Source organism: Podarcis muralis, chromosome 1 (genome assembly GCF_964188315.1).
Source record: "Podarcis muralis chromosome 1, rPodMur119.hap1.1, whole genome shotgun sequence".
Classification (NCBI taxonomy): Eukaryota; Metazoa; Chordata; class Lepidosauria; order Squamata; family Lacertidae; genus Podarcis; species Podarcis muralis.
The window spans coordinates 78,670,202-78,685,525 of NC_135655.1; the positions used below are offsets into that span (position 1 = coordinate 78,670,202).

The 15,324-nt window shown below is 41.8% G+C and overlaps 1 protein-coding gene across 4 annotated transcripts in view; it reads right to left on the minus strand.

Annotated features, from left to right (window-relative positions):
- B4GALNT4 (beta-1,4-N-acetyl-galactosaminyltransferase 4) overlaps positions 1–15,324 on the minus strand; it is a 171,173-nt gene that overhangs the window by 77,184 nt on the left and 78,665 nt on the right. The gene's annotated exons all lie outside the window — the stretch shown is intronic.

A 15,324-nucleotide genomic window follows, 5' to 3' on the forward strand; every position in this document is an offset into this window, starting at 1 on the left:
ACAGTACTAAGACTGGGAAAGCCCCAATTACAGCTTTGGAAGGCCACTAGCAGCAGAAAACAGGGAGAAAGTTTTCCTATCATAAGAAATAAAGTACTATTCACTCAGATAGCAAGCATCACACCCTTGTTGAAACATTTCCATTAGTATATCGGCCCAATTAACATTCCTGGCTTCATTCTCTCATAAGCTTCCTTGCATTCCTAGGTACAGGGATATGAAGCCCTGAATCCTAGCAGCTAAACGAGCCCATCTGGAGGGATTACAGACACTGCAATTATTAATGAGAAATCATGATACCATCATCAACTTCATGTAAACATCTGCTGCTTAGTGCACTGAGTAGTGGTATCCCAATCTTCCATACCAGACTATGCCGGTGCAACAACATATGTGCCTAAGCTCCTATGTGCTACACAAGCAGCCCCTTCCGGGCGGAAGCCAGCTCCCAGCTCCCCGCTCCCCACGGGTATTTGTGAAATGCCGGAACAGATCAGTAAAAACACCTGTACAAATTAGGAGATCTCAGTCATCGTGCCAGGCTTTCTTTACAAAAAGACTGGCGCCAGAGTAATGGGGCATGAAAGAGGAACAGCGCTTATAGGGGTTTACTGGCCAATTAAAACTACCAAAACACTTGCTAGCTGATATCACTTGTTTGCCCAATCATAATGCGGACAGTGGATAATCACTCCTATCTTTCACTACAATTCTAGCAAAACAAGAGGCTGAAGAGCACAAAGGAACAAAAGCTTCATTCTGCAGCGACCCCCACCACCCCACTGAGTCCCTCGTGCACTATCTGTATTACCCCTCTGGTGTAGTACTCCTCACTCCCACCCTCATCCTGGCAAGTTTAGTCAGGATTCCCTGGTGCCCATTTGAATAAAAGATGATGCTGCCCACCTCTGTGCCCCTCTTTGCAAGGAGCCATTTTGAATCGGAGACCCAGCATTACAAGGTGTCTGGGATTCAAGATGCATGGAGAAGAGGGGAATGTCTCGTTCGGAGGTTGGGTGCAAGTCCGCAGGAAGGGGTTGCCCTGGCACCAGATCTCAGAAGCAGATAGCCTGCAGCTAGGCGAACTTGCCCTGGCTCTGGGGGAAAGGCACTGTATTTGCAAAAGGCTCCTTCATTACATTATGCTAAGCAGCTTGCTTTGCTCACCAGTGTCATATTTAATTATATCTAAAGCAACTGTTACATAAGAGCAAGGATAAACTCCAGCCAGAGCACAGACTGTTACAAACTCCTTTCCAACACATGGCCATGTGCTCAGTGACAGAGAGAGCGAACACCGTGCAACACTGGCAGAGCCTCACATCCTCTAGCAGCCCTTTACCTTTCCACTGGCTGATGCTCCACAATATAGTCTCTTGTACATGACCTGTTTCTTAGGGGTAACATCTCTTTCTTAGGCCTTCATGGCATAGTTTGAGAGGCAATTAAAAAAGGGCTGTTAATATTAGGTGGAGTCGTGAGATCAAAACTTCAGAAGAGTGAGGGAACGTTTAGAGTTTTGTTGTATTTGTTTACACAATGATAAACTGATGTCAATTATACTAGACAATATTTTTTTTAATGATATTTTATTAAGGATTTTCTTGTTTTACAGAAGTGTAGTGCCTCGTATCTTTTTTTTTTTTTTCATGTAACATTTTTACAAATCCATTTCATTTGTTGAGGCATTAGGGGGAGAAGAAAAAAGAAAGAGAGAAGAAAAGGGGGGTGGAGAGAGGGAAGATGGATGGGGGTGGGGTCGGGTGGCGGTGTTTCTTTTTTTTTTTTAATATTTTTATTGGTTTTTTACACATATAAAAACAATACAAAACAAAACACATACATCAAAAACACACAACAAAAATTGGACTTCCCCATACCTTCCTTTCACCACATCCTTGTTTTAACATTTTTTCAGCAACCCTTCAGTCGATTTTAGCTCAAATCTCTTTTAAATTTACATAAGATTTACCCTTTACAGCTGTAATTCTCGATTTCTTACCCCTAACATCTTAACAGTCCTCAATTTTACAATAGTTCTTAAGATATATTTTAAATTTTCTCCAGTCCTCCTCCACTGTCTCTTTCCTCTGGTCACGGATTCTGCCGGTCATCTCTGCCAGTCCCATGTATTCCGTCACCTTCGTCTGCCATTCTTCCAGAGAGGGTAGTTCTTGCATCTTCCAATACTTTGCTAGTAAGATTCTTGCTGCTGTGGTTGCATACATAAAAAAATTCTTATCCTTCTTTGGTACCAATTGGCCGACCATGCCCAAGAGAAAAGCCTCCGGTTTCTTAGCAAATGTCCATTTAAGGACTTTCTTAATTTCATTATAGATCATTTCCCAGTAGGCCTTGATCTTTGGGCAGGTCCACCAAAGATGATAAAATGTACCTTCAGTCTCGTTACATTTCCAACATTTATTATTGGGCAAATGATAGATCTTTGCCAGCTTAACTGGGGTCATGTACCACCTATAGATCATTTTCATTATATTCTCTTTCAAGGCACTACATGCCGTAAATTTAATACCGGTGGTCCATAACTGTTCCCAGTCAGCAGCCGCAATATCATGACCTATATCCTGTGCCCATTTAATCATGACTGATCTCACCGTTTCGTCCTGTGTATTCCATTTCAGCAGCAAATTATACATTTTAGATAAGTTCTTAGTATTGGGTTCTAGCAATTCTGTTTCTAACTTTGACCTCTCCTCCTGAAAGCCAAGTTTCCTGTCCTGCTTAAATGTCTCATTTATCTGACGATAATGTAACCAGTCTCGAACTTTATGCTTTAGCTTCTCAAAACTTTGAAGCTTCAATGTTTCACCTTCTTGTTCTAAAATTTCAGAATATTTAGGCCAATTTGAGTCCATGTTAAGTTTTTTCACTTCCTTAGCTTCCATTGGTGATAGCCACCTGGGGGTTTTACTTTCCAATAGATCTTTGTATCTATTCCAAACATTGTACAATGCTTTCCTGACTATATGGTTTTTAAAGCTTTTATGCACCTTTACCTTGTCATACCACAGATATGCATGCCAGCCAAATTTGTTATCATATCCCTCCAGGTCCAAAATGTCTGTATCCTCCAGAAGTAGCCATTGCTTCAGCCAGCAAAACGCTGCTGATTCATAATAAAGTCTTAAGTCTGGCAGGGCGAAGCCCCCTCTATCTTTCGCATCGGTTAAAGTCTTAAATTTTATTCTGGGCTTTTTGCCCTGCCAGACAAATTTAGATATATCCTTCTGCCACTTCTTGAAGCAGTCCATTTTGTCCAGGATTTGCAACGTCTGAAACAAAAACAACATTCTCGGCAATACATTCATCTTAATAACAGCAATTCGGCCTAACAAGGAAAGTTTCAGCCTAGACCATATATCTAGATCTTTCTTCACTTCTGACCAACATTTCTCATAGTTATCTTTAAATAAGTTCACATTCTTAGATGTTAAGTTTACCCCCAGGTACTTAACCTTTTTTGCTATTTCCAATCCTGTTTCACTTTGAAACCTAACCTTTTCTTCATTTGTTAGATTTTTTTCCAACACCTTTGTTTTCTGTTTATTTAGTTTAAATCCTGCCACCCGGCCAAATATCTCAATCAATTCTAAGACTCTTTTGGTGCTAGCTTCTGGCTGTTGCAAGGTTAACACTAAATCGTCTGCAAATGCCCTTAATTTGTATTGTTTGGCTCCGACCTGTATTCCCTCTACCAGCTGGTCCTTTCTGATCATATTTAACAAAACCTCCAGGACGGATATAAAAAGTAGAGGGGATATAGGACATCCCTGTCGTGTACCCTTCTCTATTGGTATTTCATCCATTACCACGTTGTTAACAATTAATTTAGCTCTTTGTTCAGAATATATTGCACCTATACCATTTTCAAACCCTTGGCCTACCCCCATCCCATGGAGATTCTTCTTCATAAACTTCCAAGAAATATTGTCAAAGGCTTTCTCCGCATCTACAAAGATCAAAACTGCTTTTCTGTTAACGTCCACTTCCAACAACTCCAAAATGTCTATAATGTTCCTCACATTATCTGACATATTTCTCCCTGGGAGAAAGCCTGTTTGATTTTTATGAATCTCCTCTACCAGTACTCTCTTGAATCTTTTTGCCAAAACGTCTGCAAAGATTTTGTAATCCACATTCAAGAGTGATATAGGGCGGTAGTTCCTAACTTGATGTTTCTCAGTTTCTGTCTTCGGTATAAGTGAAATAAATGCTTCTTTCCACGATTCGGGAGCCTTTTTCCCCTCTAATATTTCATTACATACTTCCTTCAATGGTTGTATTAACCATTCCTTAAGTGCTTTGTAGTATTTCGCAGTCAAACCGTCTGGTCCTGGTGATTTCCCCACTTTCATGTTCTGAATGGCACCCTCTATTTCTTGTTCTGTAATTTTTTCATTTAAAATTCTTTTGCTTTGTTCTGAGATCTTTGGTAATCCATATTTTTTAACAAATTCCTCTATTTCTTGTTCGTTTATAGGCCCTTGCGCATACAGTCTTTTAAAGAAACTTTGAAAACAGTTGCTTATCTCATTTGGCTTGTTAATAACTTTCCCATCCATTTCCAAAAATGACACAGTGTTTAACTTTTGTCTCTTCTTCAGTTGCCATGACAGTAGTTTCCCACATTTATCTGCCGATTCAAATGTCTTTTGCCTCATTTGCTTTATCTTCCATTCTATTTCTTGATTTGTCAACTCCATATATTGCGTCTGATAATATTTTATTTCTCTTAAAATCTCATGAGACTTTGGTTTAGATCTCAATTTCTTCTCACCTTCTTTTATTTGTTTCAATATCTTTTCCTTCCTTTCATTTTGTTTTTTCCTCTTTATGGAATTCTGCTGAATTAGGAAACCACGCATCACGGCCTTGCTTGCGTCCCATACTATTCTTTTTTCCACCTCCGTTCTCAAATTTATCTCAAAATAGTCCTTCAGTTTCCTTTGGGCCTTTTGGTAAATTTCCTCATCTCTAAATAGGGTGTCATTCATCCTCCATCTGAAGGTTCCAGCCGTTGTTAATTTCATTTCCATCTTTACTGCATTATGGTCGGAGCAGGTTTTTGGACAGATTTCAGTTCTTTTCACTCTTGGTGCCAGAATGCTAGAAATCCAGATTTGATCAATTCGGGTCCAGGTCATTTTTGCTTCGGAGAAAAAGGTTCCCTCTCTTTCCAAAGGGTTCCTTGTCCTCCAAATATCAATCAAGTCCATGGTATCAGTCAGTTCGAAAAAAGTCTTTGGTAGTCTCCCGTCTTTAGATATTACTTGTCTTTGTGCTTTGTCCATGTTTGTGGAGACAACTCCATTCATGTCTCCCATCAAAATGATTTTAAAGTCCATATAATCCATTAAAGTCTCATGCAACTTCTTGAAGAACTCGGCCTTCCCCTCGTTGGGTGCATAGACTCCCACAATTAACGTCTTTTCTCCTTGGATTTGTATTTCTACTGCCAGATATCTTCCTTCATCATCCTTAAAAGTCATTTTTGGTTCCCATTTCTCCTTGACGTAGATCACCACCCCTCTTTTCTTGACTTTATCTGAAGAAACAAATTCCAGTCCTAATCTTTTATTTATCAAGAATTTTCTATGTGTCCTGACAATATGCGTTTCTTGCAAACAGATTATATCCAAGTGTTCTTTCTTTAATATATGATAAACTTGATCTCTTTTTCGGGGATGGTTTAGGCCATTACAATTCCAACTCAAGAGTTGCAGAGACATTTTTGCTACTGGGTAGTTTTCCCGCCGACTGCTCCAAGTTCTTGTTCCTCGTCTGTCGGTGCTGGGTTCAGTCCAAAGGATAAGTTTGCAATATCCACTATTTCCCTCTCTCTCACAGTTCCTTTCTGGAAATCCTCAAAGTTTCTTTCCAAAAAGTCTTCTTTATCTTGGATTGTTTTTATTTTGATTTTCTTCCCTTTGAAGTTAAAGGACAGCCCTTGTGGGAATTCCCACCTGAATTGGATGTTATTTTGTTTCAATAAGTCAACTAAGTCCTTAAATTGTGTTCTCACCTCCAAAAAGTATCTGGGGATATCTTTAAAAATCTGTATTTGGGCGTTTTTAATAACCAGTGCCTTCTGGAAATGGAGGTTCAATAATTTGTCTCTTTCTTCCTTAGTTCTCAAGGTAATTAAGCAGTCCCTTGGTTTCTTGCCTTGCTTCCTGCCAATCCGAAAGGCTGTGGTTATTGCAAATTCGTCTTCCTCTCCCTCTAATTCATCACTCCAAAATTCTTGAAACTTATCTGTAAGAAATTCCCCAAGCTTGTCCTCTTCCTCCTCCGGTACCAGTCTCAATTTCAGATTCTTACTTTTCCTTTCCAGTTCCATGAGAGCCAAGGCTGCATCATGTTCATCCACCTTTTTTGCAATAGGAGCAAATTTCCCTTTAGTTTCTTCGGCAGTACTCTTTGCACTCTCGGCTATTTGCCTTGTTTCTGTAGATTCCTGAACTAAGCGATTTATAGACTCCGTATTAGACGATATTGCCGCTGTGTTCAAATCCAATCTCGTTGTCAGTTCTGTCAGTTTTTTAGAATTCTCTGTAGACTGCTTAGTGAGTGCTTCTAAAGATTCATTTATCCTGAGCAAAGCCTGTGTCATAGAATCCATTGATGCTGTTGTTGCTTTTTCCTGTGCGGCTAATGCTCCTGATAAAGAGCCTCTTTTCTTTTGAGCCTGCTTTGTTTTAGATCTTGTTCCTATTTCATCCAGTGGACCACTCATATCTCAAGGTCGTTCCCACAGGAATAGTTGCAAGTGGAAAATCCCACAGTTTCTGTCTCAATAGAACAGTCTCTCTTTCAGTCCTCTAGAGGGAGTACATTGTATCCAATACAAGAACAAAGAAACAGGAAGGGAAATGGCTATACAAAGTTCCAAAAGTGAAAGTCCAAAAGAGACCCTACTTTGTTGCAATTTCAGGTCTTACAGTTTTTGTCCCCTAAAGCTTGGTTATTTTATTTCAGAAAAATCCTATTTGTATCCACAATACGGTTTGACAGCTCAGTTCCAGGCACTCTCTGCTCCGGCAGCCTGGCCAGAGGTCTCGGCAGTGGAGGTTTCCCGTTCAAAGCTCCTTTCTTTTTAGCAGATAAATTTAAGTCAAATCTCTTCCCCCCCTTTCCTGCCCTTTGGGGGGGAGGTCCTCTTTTAATGTTAGGTTTAACAGGGTCTAAAAACAAAGTACGTTCCCTTTAAGCACAGCTTGCTCTTTCGTTGCTGAGTCGGTCATGCAGTTCCGGGAGGCAGACTTCCTTAATTTTTGCCTATCCCGTTTTCAGCCAAATCTTCTTAATTTTTAAAGTCCCGTTCCCTTTATTAGTCGTTCTTACTCACGGGTAATGTTGCCAATCAGTAGTTTCAGGAAGGAATTGGCGCTCTCCGTCAATGGCGACGCGGCTTCGCTCCGCGGGCTGGGTTGCGATCCTCAGCACCGCGCTCACACCCGATGCCGCTCCGGAGCCTTTAAAAAGGCTCTTTCGCGATACCGGGGGGCGCAAAGGTGCCCACCGAATCTCCTTGCTCACAGGCTTCAGCGCCTGTGATTTTAGGGGTCCCCCGCTCGCCGTAGCGGGTCAGACCCGAACTCGCGGAGCAGTCCTGCCTCGGAGCTCGAGGCAAGGACCGCCATTAACGCTGGCGCCGACCGGAAGTCTCCCGGGTGGCGGTGTTTCTATTATGTTTAGTGTGTGTAGAGTTTGGTGTCAGCGTTGTTTGTGTTGTTCACTTGTGTTCCTTTGGTGGTGAGAGAGGTTGGGGTTGGCCTAGGGTGTGATTGTTTGCTTGTGATTGGCTGTGGTGATCTTTGTTTATTATACTAGACAATTGTATTCCGGGGGGGAGGGCATTGTACTCAAATAAAGCTTGATGTGGGATGCATATGTCACCTACTCACCCCAGGGAGGTTGAGTACTTCTTTAATACAGTATCTTACAGTTTCTCTGAAAGTGGGATGTGGGGGGGGGGGGGTTGTGTTTTTGGCAAGGGCTTATGCACAGGCATAGACATATATATCACAGGAACACCAAACATATATTTATTCTATCAAGATACAGATCTTTTTCATAGGGACAGTTCAAGACTGGGCGCAGATACCCCCTACAATGTCTATGTGTGGTCTTTTCTTCCTCAAATCAATATCGACTCTTCTTCAGTTGCACCAGACTATAGAGCATTTGACCAAATAGCAAGTGAAAGAGGGAGTGAGTGAGAAAGGCAGCAAATGGTCAATTCAGAAAATAAATCAAAACAATGTCAACCTCTGTACTAGAGCTCAGCATTTAAGACTTAAATGCTAGGATAAAAGGCAGCATAGTATCACCTCATTATCAAATTGATGGGCAGCCTTTTTCTGGATGGGTGATCTGAGATAAACACAATATATCTCAAAATGACACTTTGGTGGGTGATTTTTTTTCTTTGGGCATCTCAGCTAATCAAGCATGGGACTCAAAGCTTAATGACACTTGTTAATTTGGGCCCAGCAAAATGGGAATTTAGTTTTGAAAGAGGCTGGTTCCAAGTCTGAATTATTCTTACCAAAGGCAGCTGAGGCAGGAAGGGGCATTACCACCTATTAGGAGAGGGTGTTTCTTAATTGTTTACACTACTGAAGCACTGGAGCAATGTGCTTTTCTGGAATGGGATTCAGTCACAATGTTCTCAGGGCACATGGCCATAAAGAGTTTCTTAAATGCAAAACTCCCAATTACTTCAGGATGCTATTGCGATGCCTATTGCTCCCACATTTTTATAGATGAAGGAAAATTATTTGCATTGAGTTATGATGCAACGGATTACTACTGGGAGTGTCATTAGCCTGGAATCCCATTTGGGGATGTTTATCCTGAAGAAGACAAGATTTCAGGGAGATGTGACAGCTGCCTACAAGTATCTGAAGAGCTGTCATGTAGAAGATGGGCTTTTTCTATAGCTCCAGAGGGCAGTACAACTAGTGGGTGGAAACCACAACGAAGCTCATTTCAGAGGAAGATTTGGAGAAACGTAAGAGCTGTGGTCTAAACCACAGAGCCTAGGGCTTACCGATCAGAAGGTCGGCGGTTCGAATCCCTGTGACGGGGTGAGCTCCCGTTGCTCAGTCCCAGCTCCTGCCAACCTAGAAGTTCGAAAGCACGTCAAAGTGCAAGCAGATAAATAGGTACCACTCCGGTGGGAAGGTAAACGGCGTTTCCGTGCGCTGCTCTGGTTCGCCAGAAGCGGCTTAGTCATGCTGGCCACATGACCCGGAAGCTGTATGCCAGCTCCCTCAGCCAGTAAAGTGAGATGAGCGCCACAACCCCAGAGTCGGTCACGACTGGACCTAATGGTCAGGGGTCCCTTTACCTTTACCTTAAGAGCTGTTCATAGACATGGTGGCCTCAACTTCAAAGGAGATATTTCAGTGGAGACTGGGGTGTTGTATTTGCAAGATTGCAACACTGAGCAGGGTATATGTGTGTAGATGACCACTAAAGGTATTTTCCAATGCATATGATTTGAAGTTTTAAACGAATACAAGAGCACAGATATTGTATCCATGGGCCCTGAAACATAACAGGCAGCGTACTTGGCAACTTGGTTAGGTTATTATTTTTCTCCACAGACACCAGCACTGTCCTCAATCCCATAAAAAGCTTCAGGTTTCAAGAAGAGCCACAGAAGGGAATTTCCAAGCATGCAAAGTGAACGTCATTAAATTATAGGAACTGAGGAAAGACAGGGAAAACAACTACCGTCCAAACGAACATCATCCCATGGCTCATTCCGAAACAGTTCAAGCTTGAACTTCAGAAACCAGGTTTGCTCCTATAAACTGAGGAGACAAAGAGGGATGTAGAAGATGATCTGACCTCCAAGGCTGCAATTATCAGCACTGTATTAGGAAATACCATTGAGCTCAGTGGGAATTGCTTCTGAGTAAACGTGCTTAGGATCATACTGCAAAGATGCTTTCCCCAAAGGTTTTCCTGAAGTCTGTGTGTTCAATTCAGAGTACGTATGCAGTAACTGCAGGCTCCATGATATCAGATCCTCAGCAGAATCTCCCATCTGTCCAAAGAACCCAGACATGGACCAGCATGGCACTCTCTGCCCAAATGAGCAGCTCTGTGGAGAGTGACTGCTATGCCAAACAGCTTGCAGCTTTACACCTTTTCCCTGCGTTCTATTTTTGTCTTACTGCTGATTCACACAGTGTGGAAAAGTGTGTGAAACGGCTGCCTGGACACAGACTCCAGCTCCAGATATGGAAGAACCCAGCAGATTGTCCTGCAAAGCTCAAACCCGTATTTTCCCTATGGTGGATTTTTCCTAGGTGAATATTGGAGGTAGAATTCAGAATCTATTTCAGTGTGCTCTGTAGAATGCCCTTGACACATCCACTGCACATCTGAACAGGAGGCAATTTGGATGATGGATATAAGTGCATGACCCTTGCTCACCCCCTAACCTTTGCTGAAGGCAAGGTCAACTCTGTGTCCATGTAGCCATGAAACATTTTTTTAGAAATTGCTTTTTTTTTTTTTTTTAGAAATTGCACTGTGACCACACTCATGCTAGCTGTTATGGAGTTTCCCGAAAGGGTAGAATGAAACACACCAGCAGATTAGACTCAGATGGACGCAGCCAGAAGGTTTCTTAGGACACCTGGACTTGGCTGGGCTGCAGGCATCACAGACAGATCCTAATTGTATATTGGCAGGAGACTGCTCTCCTGTGTAATACGAATCTCTTCACCAGAGAGCTCCCATCGCTCAAACTCACATTTACCACACTTGAAGGGCGGGAAGGACTCAATAAATTGCTTCTGGGAGGAAGACACTGAAAACAGAGCCCTCACTCACACTAAGTGGATTGAAAAGGCCTATCCACTCCATGTATTGATCTCTGCCTACGATTTGGCACAGACAAGACACTTCTGGCCTTGAAGGGACTGAACACAGCTGGGGGCCTACAGCCTGGTACTGCTGATCCAGGAAAGTCTTGGGTGGCAGGTACACCCCAGATACACACCCAAGCATCCAGGTAACTCTCTTTCAGTCACAAAAGAGATAAAGCTGGTTCTGAAATCTGTACCAGGTTTTAACAAGGATGTACACAAGGCGTTCATATTTTTCAGACCTAAGAAAGAGGGTCCAAGTTCTACTGGACTGCAGCTCCATTATGGATTCTTAATTGTGTGATTTCACATCACTTACCCACAGAACATGGCTACTGAAAACCCTCAGAGCAACAATGTATCAAAAAAGAGATTAAACCTAACCAATAAACATATAGATTACACATATAAATGTAAAAACAATATACAAGCTGAAAGAATCGAGACAAACAGCAATGATAGCCCATACAACCAACTGGGCTTCACACAAAGAGAGCTGCCAGGAAGGGAAACAGTTCATACAAACCTTTAAGAGTGAAAATAGAGCTAGCTTAATGTGCTTCTTTAGGGAAGAGGTTTTGCAACGAAGATGCCACTACTCGAAAGGCCCTGCTCCTAGTTGTCAGTAATGAAACCTCTGACAAAGACGGAACACAAAGCAAGGCCTCTTGAGATGACCTCAGTGTACCAGGATCTGTGTAGAAGAAGGTTTTGTATAATGTAAGGGAGGCAAAGGCAATTTAGGGCAAAATATTAAATTCAGTATTTTGAATTTTGCCCAGAAACCAAAGATATCTTAGCACAAGTATTACATGCTCCTAAAAACCCACTGCTAATTTGGCTAATTAAAGTTTCCAAACAGTCTTCAAAGGCTACCCCAGTAGTCTAAAATCCAGATACCAGAGTATGCCTCATGATAGCAAAATCACCATTTAAAGGTGTGGCTGTAACTGGTGAACCAACCAGCTAGAAAATAGTACTCTGGCCACAGCTGCTACCTGACAGTGCCTGAGGTTCTAGGGGTACTCCTGCTCCAGAAATACCAAACTGTAGTATCCCTTGTTTGGAAACAGTGTGCTTCTGCATACCAGTTGCTAAAACCCACAGAAGAGCGGAGTGCTGTTGTGCTCAGGTCCTACTTGTAGCCTTCTGCTTGGCCACTGTCAGAAAAAGGATGCTGGACTAGATGGGCCACTAGCCTGATCCAGTAGGTCTCTTCTTCTTCTCACCACCATCAGCACTTGTGATTTGGCAGGATTCCTGCCATCAGTTTATCCACTCTCTTCCAGTCCATTATTGATCCCAGTCACCTACTTAAGGCATTTTCTGTCTTCCCAGTTTCTGCTGAAAAGGAGAGATGGGCGCACTGATGACGCCTCACTCCAAAATGTCTGAACAACTTATTCCAGCAGTGTATGTAAATATTAAAGAGAACAGGATGCAAGACAGAACCTTATAGGTTAAACCCCATGACACACAGCAGTAATTCCCAAACACTACTTCCTCAGGTCAACCTGACACACAGGAATGGAGCCACTAGAATTTGGTAATTAAGGTGGCCAAAAGGAGAAGAGGACTGGGGTTCTGCACCATTAACACTTGTGCAGAAATGGGAATTTCAGTGGGTGGAGATGTAGAAACTCTGTCCTTTTCCATCTCTGGCCATTGGTGACTCCAGCTCCTAATCTATTCAAGTGGTGCAGAAGTAAACCATGGTTGATGGTATCAAAAGATGCTGAAGTGCCCAGAGAATTAAGAGAGTCACACTCCCTCAATCTCCTCCCACGCTTTAACCACCAGGACAATCAAGGCAGTTTTAATTCCAAAAGCAGGCCAGAATTCAGACTAATATGGATCAAGATAATCTGTGGAACCCAGAAGATCCAAGAGCTACGTCATCACCTCTAAGCTGCCTTCCCCATTTTTAAAGCTTATCAGTAACAACTCTTGCAGTTAGCGACATACTTTTGTTTAAATACAGAAAAAGTATTTTATTAAAATAAAAGTTATTTTATTTTAGCCTTTGCCCTCATGTTATGAACTAAGGACTACAAGATTGTGCCTGTTGGGTCTTTGGACCACAATAAAGAATTGAATAAATAGATTGTGCAGTGACCCATTATGCACGCCTCTGAACCTCCTTGTTAGAAATCACGGATGTTATTATCTGACCCAGAGATATTTGCAGCTTCTTTTTAACTTCCAGTGAAGCTAGCTCATCCCTCATGAGTTCAGGCTAACATCAGTTAATGAATGAAAATTGATGTAAAAAAGAAAAGAAGATGCAAAATCATTAGTGGTTGTTAACGAGCCTAATTCCAGGTATCTACTTGCTGTTCTAACAGTGGGGTCCTGAGGCTACTCTAATTAGAATTTACCATAATAGTAATTCCTGATCCAAGTATTTCTCCCAAAGCCTCCACTGATCCTTCTACTCTGCTAAAGCAAGGGAGGTTTATATATAAGAAGAGTACTTGAAGTATTAAAAATTATCTTCTCCCCCTAAACAATACCGCCAGGGCTTTTAAGATGTATTAGCTGCTTCCTTATGAAAGTTACACTAAAAATCCATTCAAATGAGCAGTAAGGCTATGAGAGAAGCTTTGGCAGAAGGGCAAGGAATCCAGCTCCCATTCATCAAACGCCCTCCTTATCTTCAGCTGATCAGAAGAGAAAAGATGGCACAATGAAGCTATGTTTCACTCTGTGAAAAGAGCAGCAGACATCAAGAGCATGACTGGCCATTTGGACACCTTGCGGAGAGATAGCATAGCTTAAAATTTACAATTGCCAATGTAAAATTGAGCCAGGCACTTTTGTGAATGTACTAAACAAGATCACTTTATACAGAAAAAATAAGTGCAGTAAGCGTGCTAAACAAGACTTCTGCTGGGAAGTGAAAATTAACCATCCGAGAGTGATGGTACTTGGAAGAAAACGCTACTTGGTAAAAACAGGAAGGAGGACCTCCCCACCTCCATTTGTCTGCTTTTGCAAGTACATAAGGCTCGCTCACTTCTTCTTCTTCTTACAGCCCACTATGTTCGGTTATTATTTATTCATTTTTTATGATGCTAAAATATCCATCTACCCAACGGAAAAGTGTTTCATATTCCTAAGTGCCAACACTACGTGTTCAGGCATCAGTCCTGTGGAGGGCTGGTAGTGAGCGTAAAATTTCTTCAGGTGCCCAAGTGTCTGATATTTCTCATGCCCCAAACATGCATACTTTTCAAACAAAGAACCTCTCCCCTCTATTTCATTTCTCTGGTACTTCTCTAGCTTGGGGGGGGGATTTCCTTCCATTTGTTTTCCTATTATTTGGCAAACAGCTGCAAAAACATCTCCTCCAGAATTGGGGGCAGGGAGGCTATACGGGACAGATGGATTTATGTTAACAGCGATTCCTCCTGCCAGAGGGAGAAAGTAGAAGACAGTATATGTTGGCCTAGTGTTATATTTTGTAAGTGTCAGGCAGGTCTATTTCCCATAGGAAGCAATAAAGCTTCCCAGGAGACATTCAGGAAGCCCATCTTCTGCCAAGATCCATCCCAAGAGATTCGTTCCTGTCTCTCCTTCTGATTTTCTTTCCTCTCTCTGCACAGGGAACTTCCTGCCTAACTACCTTTTAGGCATCTGTCCATAGTCCATCTATCAACACTACACATCTCTGATTAAGAATGCTTTAGCCATTTCCCTCAAAAGACTGTAGCTTCATCCAAATGAAAAGAGTCACGGGAATAAAAGTTCATTTTGATCCCAATAACAGCAACAACAACCAAGTTCTTCCAAATTGGTGGAGGGAGAGGATTATCTGATGCATCTCTCATCAATCCATTAACTATGTCAGTCTAAACTGCATTAGGCACCCTTATGTTCCAATGGTGATAATTACTCAATTCAACAATACTCTGTGACAAAAAGCATAGTTTTAGATTGCTATTACTGCAGTACATAACCAAGAGTTCTGAGAAGGAGAACCTATGCAGGTTAGCTCTATTCCAGTATCATACTTAGTTCTCAGACAATGAGAGGAGAACCCTAAGGAGAGTTATCAAGAATTAAAAATGATAGGATTATTGTATTTGGGGGCCTATGGAGTAGCCCTGGCTAAAATTAATCACTTTTTACTCCTAGCCTGAGTTCTCCAGGAAGGGAAGATGTCCCTCTACCAAATGTAAACAAACTGTGAAAAAGACTCTGAATTGAAAGTGGAGACACTGCATGTACTTTTTTGTGACACAAGAAAATCTTTAATAAAAACTAATCTAGTTTATTGTATGTTTTATAATCATTCCAACAATTCACACCCACTTGGGGACAATGGTCATCCAGTACAAACTTAAAATCAAGCTTTACTTCCATCCGCTTAAAATCTCTCCAAAAAGACCTTTGAGAATAAGGTGGCCTGGGG